The sequence below is a fragment of the Orcinus orca genome, chromosome 1 (genome assembly GCF_937001465.1).
Source record: "Orcinus orca chromosome 1, mOrcOrc1.1, whole genome shotgun sequence".
NCBI classification, from domain to species: domain Eukaryota; kingdom Metazoa; phylum Chordata; class Mammalia; order Artiodactyla; family Delphinidae; genus Orcinus; species Orcinus orca.
In genome coordinates this window covers 108,203,527-108,218,728 of record NC_064559.1, presented here as the reverse complement: position 1 = coordinate 108,218,728, position 15,202 = coordinate 108,203,527, and positions in this window count along the sequence as shown.

Sequence of the window (15,202 nt, the reverse complement as noted above, 5' to 3'; positions counted from 1 at the left end):
ATTCCATCTTTAGGTTATTGCTCAAGACTGCTATGCTTAAGACCATCCACTGGCAAAGCATTCATAATTCTTCAGCAAAACATGTACCCCCACCTAATCCCCAGAGCTAGAAATATTGGTCGGGAAAATGTGGCCTTGAAACTAAAAGGGTCTAGACACTAATGTTGGGGAGAAATATTAACGAATTCAGTGCAGTACATAATTTAGTCATTCATTCACATGTGAGGGTCAATTCTATGCCAGACACTGTGCCAGGTGGCTGGCTGTGCAAGGTGAAAATCCAGACCCAACATTCCTGCCACCTTCCAACCCTATTCTAGCACAGATACATGACTGGAGGATGTCAGACTGGGTTCCCTCAAAGAGTAGAAAGCAGGGATCATCAGACTCTAAATGGGGATTAGAAATCACGTAATTAACATTACTCACTTATATTTTAGTGCCTCAATATAGTCATCCTGAGTAGTCAGGATGAACCATGTTATCTCCATTTTACAGCTGAGAAAACTGAAGCTCTGAACAGTTAAAGGACTAGCCAAAGGTCACCCAATCTCTAAGTGACAGATACAGCCCGACTTCATCACCCAATACCACCTTCCCAAAGGGTCTTTTCTTCTTTAACTGGTTAAGAAGGTCAACCAAGGCTCCTTTATACCTTCATACCTCCACTGCTTTTGTTCCCACCATCTATTCTCTGCACTGACCAATGGAAAACCATCTGCCAAAGGAACCAGATGTTTATACAACTACATTAACTAACATTGCCCTCCCAAGGTGAACTCCCAAACCCAACAGCTTTCTCTGACTTGTGGGTGATCCTAAAAAAAAAAAAGTCTTGATTTTAAAACACAGTGGAAAAATTAAACCTATAACACATACAAGCCTTTTCTTCTACGCTATTTAAAAGGAAACTCTACCTCATCAGCCACAGGCCAGAGCCGAAAAGGCATGGCATGGGACAATATTTAATTATAAGTAGTGAATTTGATAATAGAGAAAAGATAATAACATAAAGCTAACTGATGTAAGTGTTAAAAAGAAAAAAATACCCAGGAGTCTTTTTAAAGAGACAGCATTAAAATTAAATGTTTCTATACCCAGCTTCTCATCTTAAAAAAGAAAACAGTGAATAACTGACAACCTAAGATGTTTTGTACTAATCTAAGATGTGGAAAAATATTTAAAAGAAATCTTTATTTCTTCTAATTAAAATTGGAGCAAATTATTTTTATAATTAGTAAAAACATATTTACATGATTTCTCATTGTAAAATGTAGATGATCATGTATGTTGCTATTCTTGAAAGCCAGATGAGAGGTAGAGGTACTGGAAGGGGTTTTCAGAATTATAATTCTATAATTCTTAGAGAATTATAGAGCACTTTGCTTTACTTTGCATTGCCACTGTTGTTATCGGTTGTGTTTTATTATGGAATCTACTAATTTACCATTCTATCCTCACCTGTTAAAACTTCAGTAACTAAAGCCTTCTGTGTATTAGAATAATTCAGAGGTCTGTAGGATTTTAACAACAAAAATATGAGAAAAGAGATATTGTAAATCTACTTCTGTCATATTTTTATGACAATATTCATAGATGATTATTTTAGTCCACCTCCTACACAGTTTCCTGAACTTCTCATCTCCAATGATATTGTCTTCCACCCTACTTTAGCCACTCATACATGTTCATCCCTATATTTTGTAATTAACAATAAGTGCATACACATACAATCTCAATTTTAAGTATATTACTCTCCAGTCAGTATCTCCTATCTCTCCACCTTATTTACTTTAGTACTCTGATTCCTGTCAATTCTTCGATTTTTCTCAAACAAAACAAAAATTATTTTTGCATGGTTTTTAGTACCTTATGACCTCACCTCCTTCATAACCTAGTTTAGATATTGTGGTTCATCATTATAATCACTCTGTTGCAATTATATACACAACAGGATAATACACCATGACTAAACTGGATTTATTATAGGACTGCAAGGTTAGCTTAACATTTGGAAAGCAATCAGTATAAACTCACCATATTAATAGAATAAAGGAGAAAAAACATACAATTATGAGTTGTAGAAAAAAACTTTTGGTACAATTAAGAATCCAATCACGATTTTTTAAAAAAATCAGCAAGAAGTGAACTTCTTTAATCTAATAATGTATATCTACCAAAAAAATCTAGAAAACATTATTTTTCATGGTGAAATATTAAAAGATTTTTTTCTGAGAACAAGAATGGGAGAAGGCTGTCCATTCATTTATTCCTATACAGCTGTCCTAGCCAGTGTAATATGACAAGAAAAAAACTAGAGGGAGGACTTCTGTCTATGATGGATCAAGGAGCTCTGCAAATTATCCCTCAAAAAAATAACATAACACTGGACAAAATTGTCAGAAATTTCGATTAATGGCTCTTGAAACTGAACAAAGGCAATCAACAAACTTAGAAGTGTTTATTCATGAAAAACTACTTAACATTGGGTAAGAACACTGGGAATATGTGCCTTACTTAACTTGGAGCTGCTTCCAGCCCCTCTCCAGTTCAGCTGGCAAGGTAGTTCCCCAAGAGAAAGGCTGGCCCTGAAGCCAGCAGATTTTCTGTTGCTGGGAGCTACCCTCCTTTGGAGGCATTGTCAGTAAAAGTGGAAAACTCAGTAGGTAATGAACAGAGAAGGCCTGTAACTCTACTAACCTTTGGTCACAGACTGTTGGGATAAGGGGCAGACTAGAGGACTAGCCAGAAACTTAACAGCAGCATCCTTGAAATGTGAAAGTGATAGAAGGACTTGGTAAACTTTTCATATATCCTGGCTGACTGCTCTACTGTGTGCACACAGGGGAGATCTGACCTGAAAGTTTCTGGAGATAAATAAAATCTGAGGAAGGCTTGAAAACTGCTTGAACTTTGAAGGTAAATACTACCAAACCTATACACAGATTCATTGAGAGAGGGTAGAAGACAGTGCTGGAGATGTTTGAGTAAAATTTCTTTTCACTGAACTCTTTAGAAACAGTAATGATCCCTAGGAAGCAAGGCTAACATTTAAAAGTAAAAATACAAAAATAAACTCAGCAGAAAGAACAGCAACTGCACATTATAGGAGTGACAGATTCCACAAATCAGGCAAGTTACATGAAAACAAAATCATCCACAAAGCAAAAAAGAAAAAAGAAAACAGCAACAATAACAACACTCAAGGGAAAAAATCAACCCAGAGGTGCTAAATGTTGACTTTCAACAAGAAATTATGAGACATGTGAAGAAATAGGGAAGTGTTACCCAACTTAGAAGTACTCAATAAAACGGCTTCTGAGTATGTCCATATGTTGGATTTAGGAGACAAATATTTCAAAGCAATTATTATAAATAGTTTCAAAAACTAGTTAAAGAAAACATGTTTTAAAAAACAAATGGAAATTCTATAGGTAAAAAGTGCTATATCAAAATAATAATTCACTACACAGGCTCAACATTAGATCTGAGATGGCAGAAGAAAGAATCAGTGAACTTGAAGATAAATAGAAATTATCCAACCTGAATAAATATATCTTTTCTGTTTTTTAAAAGTAAAAAAATAATAAAAAGCCTTAATTATAACACTTTATTGGTGGGTTTGTAACAGATATAGATGTAATATTCATCTCAATAGTAGCACAGAATCCTTAAAAAATGATTTTTTCATAAAACTTTAGCTAGACTAATCAAGGAAAAAAAAAGAGAAGATAAAAATTACCAAATTCAGGAATGAAAGGTATATCACTACTGCACCTACAAAAATTAAAAGGTTTATAATGGAATATCATGAACTACCTGTGCCAACAGATTAGGCAACATATATTACATGAAAAAACATACAATTAAATTTTTTAATTTAATTTAAATTGCTATTATAGAAATCTGAAATGTTACCACAGTTTAAAGACCAGTCTTAAAATGGCTTCACTAAATTATTTCAAATATTTGAGGAAGAAAAAAAAATTTGAAATCTACACTAACTTTTACAGACAATAGAGGAGAAGGAAACACTTCCCAACTCATTCTGTGAAGCCAATATTACTCTGATACCAAGGCCAAAGATAACACAACTGAAGAAAAGTACAGACTAAATCCCTTATTAATATAGATACAAACATCTTTTATAAAATAGTAAACTGAATGCAACATATAAAAAGAATTATATAATATGACTAAGTGGGATTTATTCCAGGAATGCAATGTTGGTATATATAATTTGAAAATCAATGTAATTCACCATATTAATAGAATAGAAAACAAAGAATACCTGATAATCTCAATAGACACAGAAAAGCTATTTGACAAAATTTAATCTTTATTCATGGTAGATGCTCTCAACAAAACAGGAAGAGAAGGGAACTGCCTCAACCAGGAAAAAAAAGACATTTATTAAAAAACTTATAGCTAGCATCATTCTTAATGATGAATGCATGAATGCTTTCTCTCTAAGATCAAGAACAGGACATGGATGTCCATTGTCACCATTTCTCTTCAACATTGTAAAGGAGGTTCTAGCTTATGCCATACGATAAGAAAAAGTAATAAAAGGCAACAGTATTCTATATATAAAGAAGTTAAACTGTCTTTTTTCACAGATTACATGATATTCTATTTAGCAAATCTAATGGAATATGCACAAAAAGTTAATAGAATTAATAGGTAAGTGCAACAAGATTGCAGAATGGAAGATCAATGTAAACAATAAATTAAGTTTCTATATACTATCATTGAATAACTGGAAATCAAATTAAAACAATTTCATTTATAATATTAAAAAATAAAATAGGAATAATTTGAACAAAAGAAGTACGAAACTTATACACTAAAAATTATAAACCATTGCTGAGAGGAATTATCTAAATAGAGAAATATTCCTATTCATGAATTAAGACAATATTGTTAAGATAGTAATTTTCCCTAAATTGATCTGTAGTTTTAATGCAATCCCAATATACATACTAGCGATTTTTTTTTTTTTTTTAGAAAATGATAAGCTGGTCTTAAAATTTATGTGGAACTGCTAAGGATCTATAATGGCAAAAACACTTTTGGAAAAAGAAGACCAAAGTTTGAGGACCCACACTACCTGTTTTCAACACTCATTACAAATCTTCATTGATTAAGACACTGGGGTATTGATGAAAGGATAGACACATGGATCAATGGAACAGAACAGAGTGTAAAAATAGACCCACACATCTATGGCCAACTGATTTCTTACAAAGGTGCCAAGGGAATTCAGTGAAAAATGAAGTCTGGGGCTTCCCTGGTGGTGCAGTGGTTGAGAGTCCGCCTGCCGATGCTGGGGGCACGGGTTCATGCCCTGGTCTGGGAGGATCCCATGTGGCTGGGCCCATGAGCCATGGCCACGGAGACTGTGCTCCGCAATGGGAAAGACCACAGCAGTAAGAGGCCCGCGTACCGCAAAAAAAAAAAAAAAAAAAAAAAAAGTCTTTCCCACAAAGAGTGTGAAATAATTGTACATCTGTATGCAAAAAAGAAAAATGAATCTTTAACCATACTTCACAATATATGTTAATTTTAACTCAAAAATGGATCATAGATCTAAATATAAAACCTAAAACTATGAAATTCTAGAAGAACAGAGGAGAAAATTTTTGTGACCTTAGGTCAGGCAAAGATTTCTTAGACCAAAAAAATCATGAATCCTAAAATTAAAAATGGATAAAATAGACTTCATCAAATTTAAAAAGTCTCTTTATTTGAAAGACACAGAAGAAAATCAGATAATTCACAGGCTGGTAGAAAATATAATATACATATAAGGTAAACGTATATAAAGAACTCTAAAAAAGCAAAAGTAACAAAACATCATTAAAAATTAATAAAAGGGGGCTTCCCTGGTGGCACAGTGGTTGAGAATCTGCCTGCCGATGCAGGGGACACGGGTTCTTGCCTCAGTCTGGGAAGATCCCACATGCTGCGGAGCGGCTAGGCCCGTGAGCCATGGCCACTGAGCCTGTGCGTCCGGAGCCTGTGCTCCGCAACGGGAGAGGCCACAACAGTGAGAGGCCCATGTACCGCAAAAGAAAATAAATAAATAAAATAAAAAATTAATTAAAGGTTTGAACAGATACTTCACTAAAAATGAGATACAACTAGCAAATAAGCAAATGAAAGATGATCAACATCATCACTTATTAGGGAAATTCTTATTAAAATCACAATTAGATCCCAGTTATTTGAATGCTGGTGATGATACAGAGCATCGTAGAATGCAGAATGGTTCAGCCATTTTGGAAAACACTTTAGTGGTTTCTTATTAAGTATAATATAACTATACAACTCATCAATCAGATATTTACTCAAGTGAAATGAAGATATAAATCCATACAGAAACCTGTATGTGGATGTTTAGAGTAGATATATTTATTAACAACTGTCAAAAAATGGAAAAAACAAATATTCATCGGCTGGTGAATGGATAAACAAACTATGCTACATTTACTCAATGGAATATTGCTTAGTATTAGAAAGTAATGAAATACAGGTATTTTTGCAGCATACATGAATCTCAAAAACACTAGACTAGACTAAATAAAAGAAGTCAGATTCATATACAAACTACATAATGTATGATTATATTTATATTACATTCTCACAAAGGCAAAACTACAGGGATGGAGAACAACATTACCAGGGAATGGGGCTAAGGATGGGGAAGTGACCATGAAAGGGAAAATGGGAACTCTGGTGTGATGGGAAAATTCTATATCTTGATAACTTGATAGTAAAGGAGGTTACAAAATTGTATGCCTTGTCAAAACTCACAGAAATGCACAACTAAAATGGTGGATTTTATAGTATGCAAATTGTACTTAAATAAAATTGGCTAAAAAGTAATCTGTGAGTGGAATGAGATTGAGTGGGGAAATTTATGAAACAAGATTGGCCATTAGTTGATCATTGTGGAAGGTAAATGAAAGAATGCACCATTATTCTGCTCTCTCTTCATTTATATGTTTATATATATAGTTTTTTATGAAATCTGCAAACACAGTTTAGTTTTAAGGAACTATTGTTTAAATTAATGATAAAAATAACAAGGAAGTACAGTACAAGTCAATTTACTGAAAACAGTTAATGACAAATGAATTACCATTAAGAATTATGGGTAGGGCTTCCCTGGTGGCGCAGTGGTTGAGAGTCCGCCTGCTGATGCAGGGGACGTGGGTTCGTGCCCCAGTCTGGGAAGATCCCACATGCTGTGGAGCGGCTGGGCCCGTGAGCCATGGCCGCTGAGCCTGTGCGTCTGGAGCCTGTACTCTGCAACGGGAGAGGCCACAACAGTGAGAGGACCACGTACCACAAAAAAAAAAAAAAAAAAAAGAATTATGGGTAGATGTAAGTTGTTAAGTTTTGGGTTGAATGGTAAGTTCAAGTGTATGTATTTAGGTTTTGTTTTTTTTTTCTTGGCCCCACCTTCTGTGGCTTGCAGAATCTTAGTTCCCGGACCAGGGATTGGACCCGTGTCCTCAGCAGTGAAAGTGCAGAGTCCTAACCACTGGACCACCAGGGAATTCCCTGTATTTAGTTTTTATTTTTAAAATATAACATTAAAAAATACCACACACGTAGCAATGATGATGGTGTGTCATGAATTATACTTGGCAACAAATCCAATTTTACACTGAGATTTTCAAACATGTACTATAATTTTTCTCCCCAGATCAAAAAACTTCAGTGGCTTTGGATCCCATTCAGAGTAAAAACCAAAGTTTCTTCAAGGTCCTACGTAATGTAGGCCCTAGCTAACTCCATTTTACCTACTGTTTCTTCATTCTCTTCAACACATGTTGGCCTCTTTGCTATTCTTCAAACACACCAAACCACCTTGCCATATTAAACCTTGCTGCACATGCTGCCTGAAACTTTCTTTATGTAAGCCAATTGCTTGCTTCTTCACTTCCTTCTCTCTATTCAGGTGTCCCTTTATCAGTGAGCACTTCCCTGAACACACTATATAAACTAGAACAAATACGTGAAAAAAGCATTTTTGCAATGTCACTCATCTTCTTAACCTGATCAACTCCCATTTTATTAACTAAAATTCTACCTACCTTTCCTTTAGGTGCCAATCAGAAATTTACCCTGTTGATATTAATTTACCATCTTCCTTAACAAACATAATGACAAGGAATTAATTTTTGTTATTAAATCCTCTGGTCCAATGGTAGTAACTTAACCTCAATACACAACTCTCTCTGGTTCTTTTTTTTTTTTTAACATTTTTATTGGAGTATAATTGCTTTACAATGGTATGTTAGTTTCTGCTTTATAACAAAGTGAATCAGCTATACATATACCCCATATCTCCTCCCTCTTGCATGTCCCTACCACCCTCCCTACGCTCCCTCTCTGTGTGGTCACAAAGCACCAAGCTGATCTCCCTGTACTATGCAGCTGCTTCTCCCTGTACTAGCTATCAATTTTACATTTGGTAGTGTATATATATCCATGCCACTCTCTCACTTCATCCCAGCTTACCCTTTCCCCTCCCCATGTATTCAAATCCATTCTCTACATCAGTGGCTTTATTCCTGTCCTGCCCCTAGGTTCTTCAGGACCATTTTTTTTTTCTTTTAGATTTCATATATATGTGTTAGCATACGGTATTTGTTTTTCTCTTTCTGACTTACTTCACTCTATATGACAGACTCTAGATCCATCCACCTCATTACAAATAACTCAATTTCGTTTCTTTTCATGGCTGAGTAATATTCCATTGTATGTATGTGCCACATCTTTATCTATTCATCTGTCAGTGGACACTTAGGTTGCCTCTATGCCCTGGCTATTGTAAATAGTGCTGCAATGAACATTGTGGTACATGACTTTTTTGAATTATGGTTTTCTCAGGGTATATGCCCAGTAGTGAGATTGCTGGGTCGTATGGTAGTTCTACTTTTAGTTTTTTAAGGAAACTCCATACTGTTCTCCATAGTGGCTGTATCAGTTTACATTCCCACCAACAGTGCAAGAGTGTTCCCTTTTCTCCACACCCTCTCCAGCATTTATTATTTGTAGATTTTCTGATGATGGCCATTCTGACTGGTGTGAGGTGATGCCTCATTGTAGTTTTGATTTGCATTTCTCTAATGATTAATGATGTTGAGCATCCTTTCATGTGTTTCTTGGCAATCTGTATGTCTTCTATGGCGAAATATCTGTTTAGGTCTTTTGCCCATTTTTGGATTGGGTTGTTTGTATTTTTGATATTGAGCTGCCTGAGCTGCTTGTAAATTTTAGAGATTAATCCTTTGTCAGTTGCTTCATTGCAAATATTTTCTCCCATTCTGAGGGTTGTCTTTTTGTCTTGTCTATGGTTTCCTTTGCTGTGCAAAAGCTTTTAAGTTCCATTAGGTCCCATTTGGTTATTTTTATTTCCTTTTCTCTAGGTGATGGGTCAAAAAGGATATTTCTGTGATTTATGTCACAGAGTGTTCTGCCTATGTTTTCCTCTAAGAGTTTTAGAGTGTCAGTCCTTACATTTAGGTCTTTAATCCATTTTGAGTTTATTTTTGTGTATTGTGTTAGGGAGTGTCCTAATTTCATTCTTTTACATATAGCTGTCCAGTTTTCACAGCACCACTTATTGAAGAGGCTGTCTTTTTTCCATTGTATATTCTTGCCTCCTTTATCAAAGATAAGGTGACCACATGTGCGTGGGTTTACCTCTGGGCTTTCTACCCTGTTCCACTGATCTATATTTCTGTTTTAGTGCCAGTCCAGATTGTCTTGATTACTGTAGCTTTGTAGTATAGTCTGAAGTCCAGGAGCCTCATTCCTCCAGCTCCATTTTTCTTTCTCAAGATTGCTTTGGCTATTTGGGGTCTTTTGTGTTTCCATAGAAATTGTGAAATTTTTTGTTCTACTTCTGTGAAAAATGCCAGTGGTAGTTTGATAGGGATTGCACTGAATCTGTAGATTGCTTTGGGTACTATAGTCATTTTCACAATGTTGAATCTTCCAATCCAAGAACATGGTGTATCTCTCCATCTGTTTGTATCATCCTTAATTTCCTTCATCAGTGTCTTGTAGTTTTCAGCATATAGGTCTTTTCTCGCCTTGGGTAGGTTTATTCCTAGATATTTTATTCTTTTTGTTGAAATGGTAAATGGGAGTGTTTCCTTAATTTCTCTTTCAGATTTTTCATCATTAGTGTATTGGAATACAAGAGATTTCAGTGCATTAATTTTATATCCTGCTACTTTACCATGTTCATTGACTAGCTCTAGTAGTTTTCTGGTAGCATCTTTAGGATTCTCTATATGTAGTATCATCTCATCTGCGAACAGTGACAGCTTTACTTCTTTTCTGATTTAGATTCCTTTTATTTCATTTTCTTCTCTGATTGCTGTGGATAAAACTTCCAAAAACTATGTAGAATAACAGTGATGAGAGTGGGCAACCTTTTCTTGTTCCTGAGTTTAGAGGAAATGGCTTCAGTTTTTCACCATTGAGAATGATGTTGGCTGTGGGTTTGTCATATATGGCCTTTATTATGTTTAGGTAAGTTCCCACTTTGCCTACTTTCTGGAGGGTTTTTATCATAAATGGGTGTTGAATTTTGTTGAAAGCTTTTTTCTGCATCTATTGAGATGATCATATGGTTTTTCTCCTTCAATTTGTTAGTATGGTTTATCACATTGATTGATTTGCATATATTGAAGAATCCTTGCATTCCTGGGATAAACCCCACTTGATCATGGTGTATGATCCTTTGAATGTGCTGTTGGATTCTGCTTGCTAGTATTTTGTTGAGGACTTTTGCATCTATGTTCATCAGTGATACTGGCCTGTAGTTTTCTTTCTTTGTGACATCTTTGTCTAGTTTTGGTATCAGTGTGGTGGTGGTCTCACAGAATGAGTTTGGGAGTGTTCCTCCCTCTGCTATATTTTGGAAGAGTTTGAGAAGGATAGGTGTTAACTCTTCTCTAAATGTTCGATAGAATTCGCCTGTGAAGCCATCTGATCCTTAGCTTTTATATGTTGGAAGATTTTTAATCACAGTCTCAATTTCAGTGCTTGTGACTGGTCTGTCTGTATATTCTATTTCTTACTGGTTCATTCTTGGAAGGTTGTGCTTTTCTAAGAACTTGTCCATTTCTTCCAGGTTGTTCATTTTATTGGCATATAGTTGCTTGTAGTAATCTCTCATGATCCTTTGTATTTGTGCAGTGTCAGTTGTTACTTCTCCCTTTTCATTTCTAATTCTGTTGATTTGAGTAGTCTCCCTTTTCTTTCTTGATGAGTCTGGCTAATGGTTTATCAATTTTCTTATCTTCTCAAAAAACCAGCTTTTAGTTTTATTGATCTTTCTTATTGTTTCCTTAGTTATTTTTCATTTGTTTCTGATCTTATCTTTATGATTTCTTTCCTCCTGCTAACTTTGGGGGTTTTTGTTCTTCTTTCTCTAATTGCTTTAGGTGTAAGGTTAGGTTGTTTATTTGAAATGTTTCTTGTTTCTTGAGGTAGGAGTGTATTGCTATAAACTTCCCTCTTAGAACTGTTTTGCTACATGACATAGGTTTTGGGTCGTCATGTTTTCATTATCATTTGTTTCTAGGTATTTTTTGATTTCCTCTTTGATTTGTTCAGTGATCTCTTGGTTATTTAGTAGTGTATTGTTTAGCCTCCATGTGTTTGTATTTTTTACATATTTTTTCCTGTAATTGATATCTAGTCTCATAGCGTTGTGGTCAGAAAACATATTTGATACAATTTCAATTTTCTTAAATTTACCAAGGCTTAATTTGTGACCCAAGATATGATCTATCCTGGAAAATGTTGCATGAGCACTTGAAAAGAAAGTGTATTCTGTTGTTTTTGGATGGAGTGTCCTATAAATATCAATTAAGTCCATCTTGTTTAATGTGTCATTTAAAGCTTGTGTTTCCTTATTTATTTTCATTTTGGATGATCTGTCCATTGGTGAAAGTGGGGTGTTAAAGTCCCCTACTATGATTGTGTTACTGTTGATTTCTCCTTTTACGGCTGTTAGCATTTGCCTTATGTACTGAGGTGCTCCTATGTTGGGTGCATAAATATTTAAAACTGTTATATCTTCTTCTTGGATTGATCCCTTGGTCATTATGTAGTGTCCTTTTTTGTCTCTTGTAAGAGTCTTTATTGTAAAGCCTATTTTGTCTGATACGAGAATTGCTACTCCAGCTTTTTTTGATTTCCATTTGCATGCAATATCTTTTTCTATCTCCTCACTTTCAGGTTGTATGTGTCCCTAGGTGTGAAGTGGGTCTCTTGTAGACAGCATATATATGGGTCTTGTTTTTGTATCCATTCAGCCAATCTATGTCTTTTGGTTGGAGCATTTAATCCATCTTCATTTAAGGTAGTTATCAATATGTATGTTCCTATTACCATTTTTTAAATGGTTTTGGGTTTGTTATTGTAGGTCTTTTCCTTCCTTGTGTTTCCTGCCTAGAAAAGTTCCTTTAGCATTTGTTGTAAAGCTGTTTTGGTGGTGTGGAATTCTCTTAGCTTTTGCTTCTCTGTAAAGGTTTAGATTTCTCTGTTGAAACTTAATGAGATCTTGCTGGGTAGAGTAATTTTGGTTGTAGGTTTTTCCCTTTCATCACTTTAAATATGTCCTGCCACTCCCTTCTGACTTGCAGAGTTTCTGCTGAAAGATCACCTGTTAACCTTATGGGGATTCCCTTGTATGTTATCTGTTGTTTTTCCCTTGCTGCTTTTAATATTTTTTCTTTGTATTTCATTTTTGATAGTTTGATTAATATATGTGTCTTGGCTTGTTTCTCTTTGAATTTATCCTGTGTGGGACTCTCTGTGCTTCCTGGATGTGATTGACTATTTCCTTTCCTGTATTAGTGAAGTTTTTGACTATAATGTCTTCAAATATTTTTTCAGTCCCTTTCTTTTTCTCTTCTTCTTTTGGGATGTGTTTAATGTTTTCCCAGAGGTCTCTGAGACTGTCCTCAATTCTTTTCATTCTTTTTCCTTTATTCTCCTCTGCAGTAGTTATTTCCACTATTTTATCTTCCAAGTCACTTATCCGTTCTTCTGCCTCAGTTATTCTGCTCTTCATTCCTTCTAGAGAATTTTTAATTTCATTTATTGTGTTGTTCATCATTGTTTGTTTGCTCTTTAGTTCTTCTAGGTCCTTGTAAAACGTTTCTTGTATTTTCTCCATTCTATTTCCAAGATTTTGGATCATCTTTACTATCATTACTCTGAAATCTTTTTCAGGTAGTCTGCCTATTTCATTTGTTTGCTCTTTCATCTGCTGTATGTTTCTTTGTCTTCTCATTTTGCTTAACTTACTGTGTTTGGGGACTTCTTTTTGTAGGCTGCATGTTTGTAGTTCCCATTGTTTTTGGTGTCTGCCCCCAGTAGCTAAGGTTGGTTCAGTGGGTTGTGTAGGCTTCCTGGAGGAGGGGCCTGGTGGCTGTGTTCTGATGGATGAGGCTGGATCTTGCCTTTCTAGTGGGCAGTACTGCGTCCGGTGGTGTGTTTTGTGGTGTCTGTGACCTTATTATGATTTTAGGCAGCCTCTCTGCTAATGGGTTGTGTTGTGTTCCTGTCTTGCTAGTTGTTTGGCATAGGGTGTCCAGCACTGTAGCTTGCTGGTTGTTGAGTGGAGCAGCATCTTAGCGTTGAGATGGAGATCTCTGGGAGAGTGTTCACCATTTGATATTACATGGAGCCAGGAGGTCTCTGGTGGACCAACGTCCTGAACTCGGCCCTCCCACCTCAGAGGCACAGGCCTGACACCTGGCCAGAGCACCAAGACCCTGTCAGCCACACGGCTCAGAAGAAAAGGGGGAAAGAAGGAAGGAAGGAAAGAAGGGAGGAAAGAAGAAAAGAAAGAAAGAAAAGAGAGGTAAAGAAAGAAAATTAAGTTATTAAAATAAAAAATTTAAATTAAAAAGTAATTAAAAAACAAAGAAAGAAAGAGAGAGCAACCAAAGCAAAAAACAAATCCACCAATGATAAGAAGCACTAAAAAGCTATCCTAAAAAAGCAAAAAACAAAACAGCGGACAGACAGATCCCTAGGACAAATGGTAAAAGCAAAGCTATAGACAAAATTACACAAAGTCCACCACCTCAATTTTGGGATGGTTCATTGTTTATTCAGTTATTCCATAGATGCAGGGTACATCAAATTGATTTTGGAGATTTAATCCGCTGCTCTTGAGGCTGCTAGGAGAAATTTCCCTTTCTCTTCTTTGTTCACACACCTTCTGGGGTTCAGCTTTGGATTTGGGCCTGCCTCTGCATGTAGGTCCCCTGAGGGCATATGTTCTTTGCTCAAACAGGATGGGGTTAAAGGAGCAGCTGATTAGGGGGGCTTTGGCTCACTCAGGCCAAGGGGAGGGAGGGATATGGAATGTGGGGCAAGCCTGCAGCCGCTGAGGCCAGTGTGACATTGCAACAGCCTGAGGCGCAACGTGTGTTCTGCTGGGGAAGTTGTCCATGGATCATGGGACCCTGGCAGTGGTTGGCTGCACAGGCTCCTGGGAGAGGAGGCATGGATAGTGACCTGTGCTCGCACACAGGATTCTTGGTGGCTGCAGCAGCACCCTTAGCATCTCATGTCCATCTGTGGTGTCCGCACTGATAGCAGCAGAACCCGCCCATCTCTGGAGCTCATTTAGGCGGTGCTCTGAATCCCCTCTCCTCACACACCCCAAAACAGTGGTCTCTTGCCTCTTAGGCAGTTCCAGACTTTTTCCCGGACTCCCTCCTGGCTAGCCATAGAGCACTGGCCCCCTTCAGGCTGTGTTCACGCTGCCAACCCCAGTCCTCTCCCTGCGCTCCAACCAATGCCCAAGCCTCAGCTCCCAGCCCCTGCCCGCCCTGGCGGGTGAGCAGACAAGCCTCTCGGGCTGGATCCTCTGTGCGGAAATCTCTCCACTTTGCCCTCTGCAACCCTGTGGCTGCGCTCTCCTCCGTGGCTCCGAAGCTTCCCCCTGCTCCCACCCCACAGTCTCCACCCGCGAAGGGGCTTCCTAGTGTGTGGAAACCTTTCCTCCTTCACAGCTCCCTCCCACTGGTGCAGGTTCTGTCCCTATTCTTTTGTCTCTGTTTTTCCTTTTTTCTTTTGCCCTACCCAGGTACGTGGGGGAGTTTCTTGCCTTTTGGGAGGTCTGAGGTCTTCTGCCAGCATTCAGTAG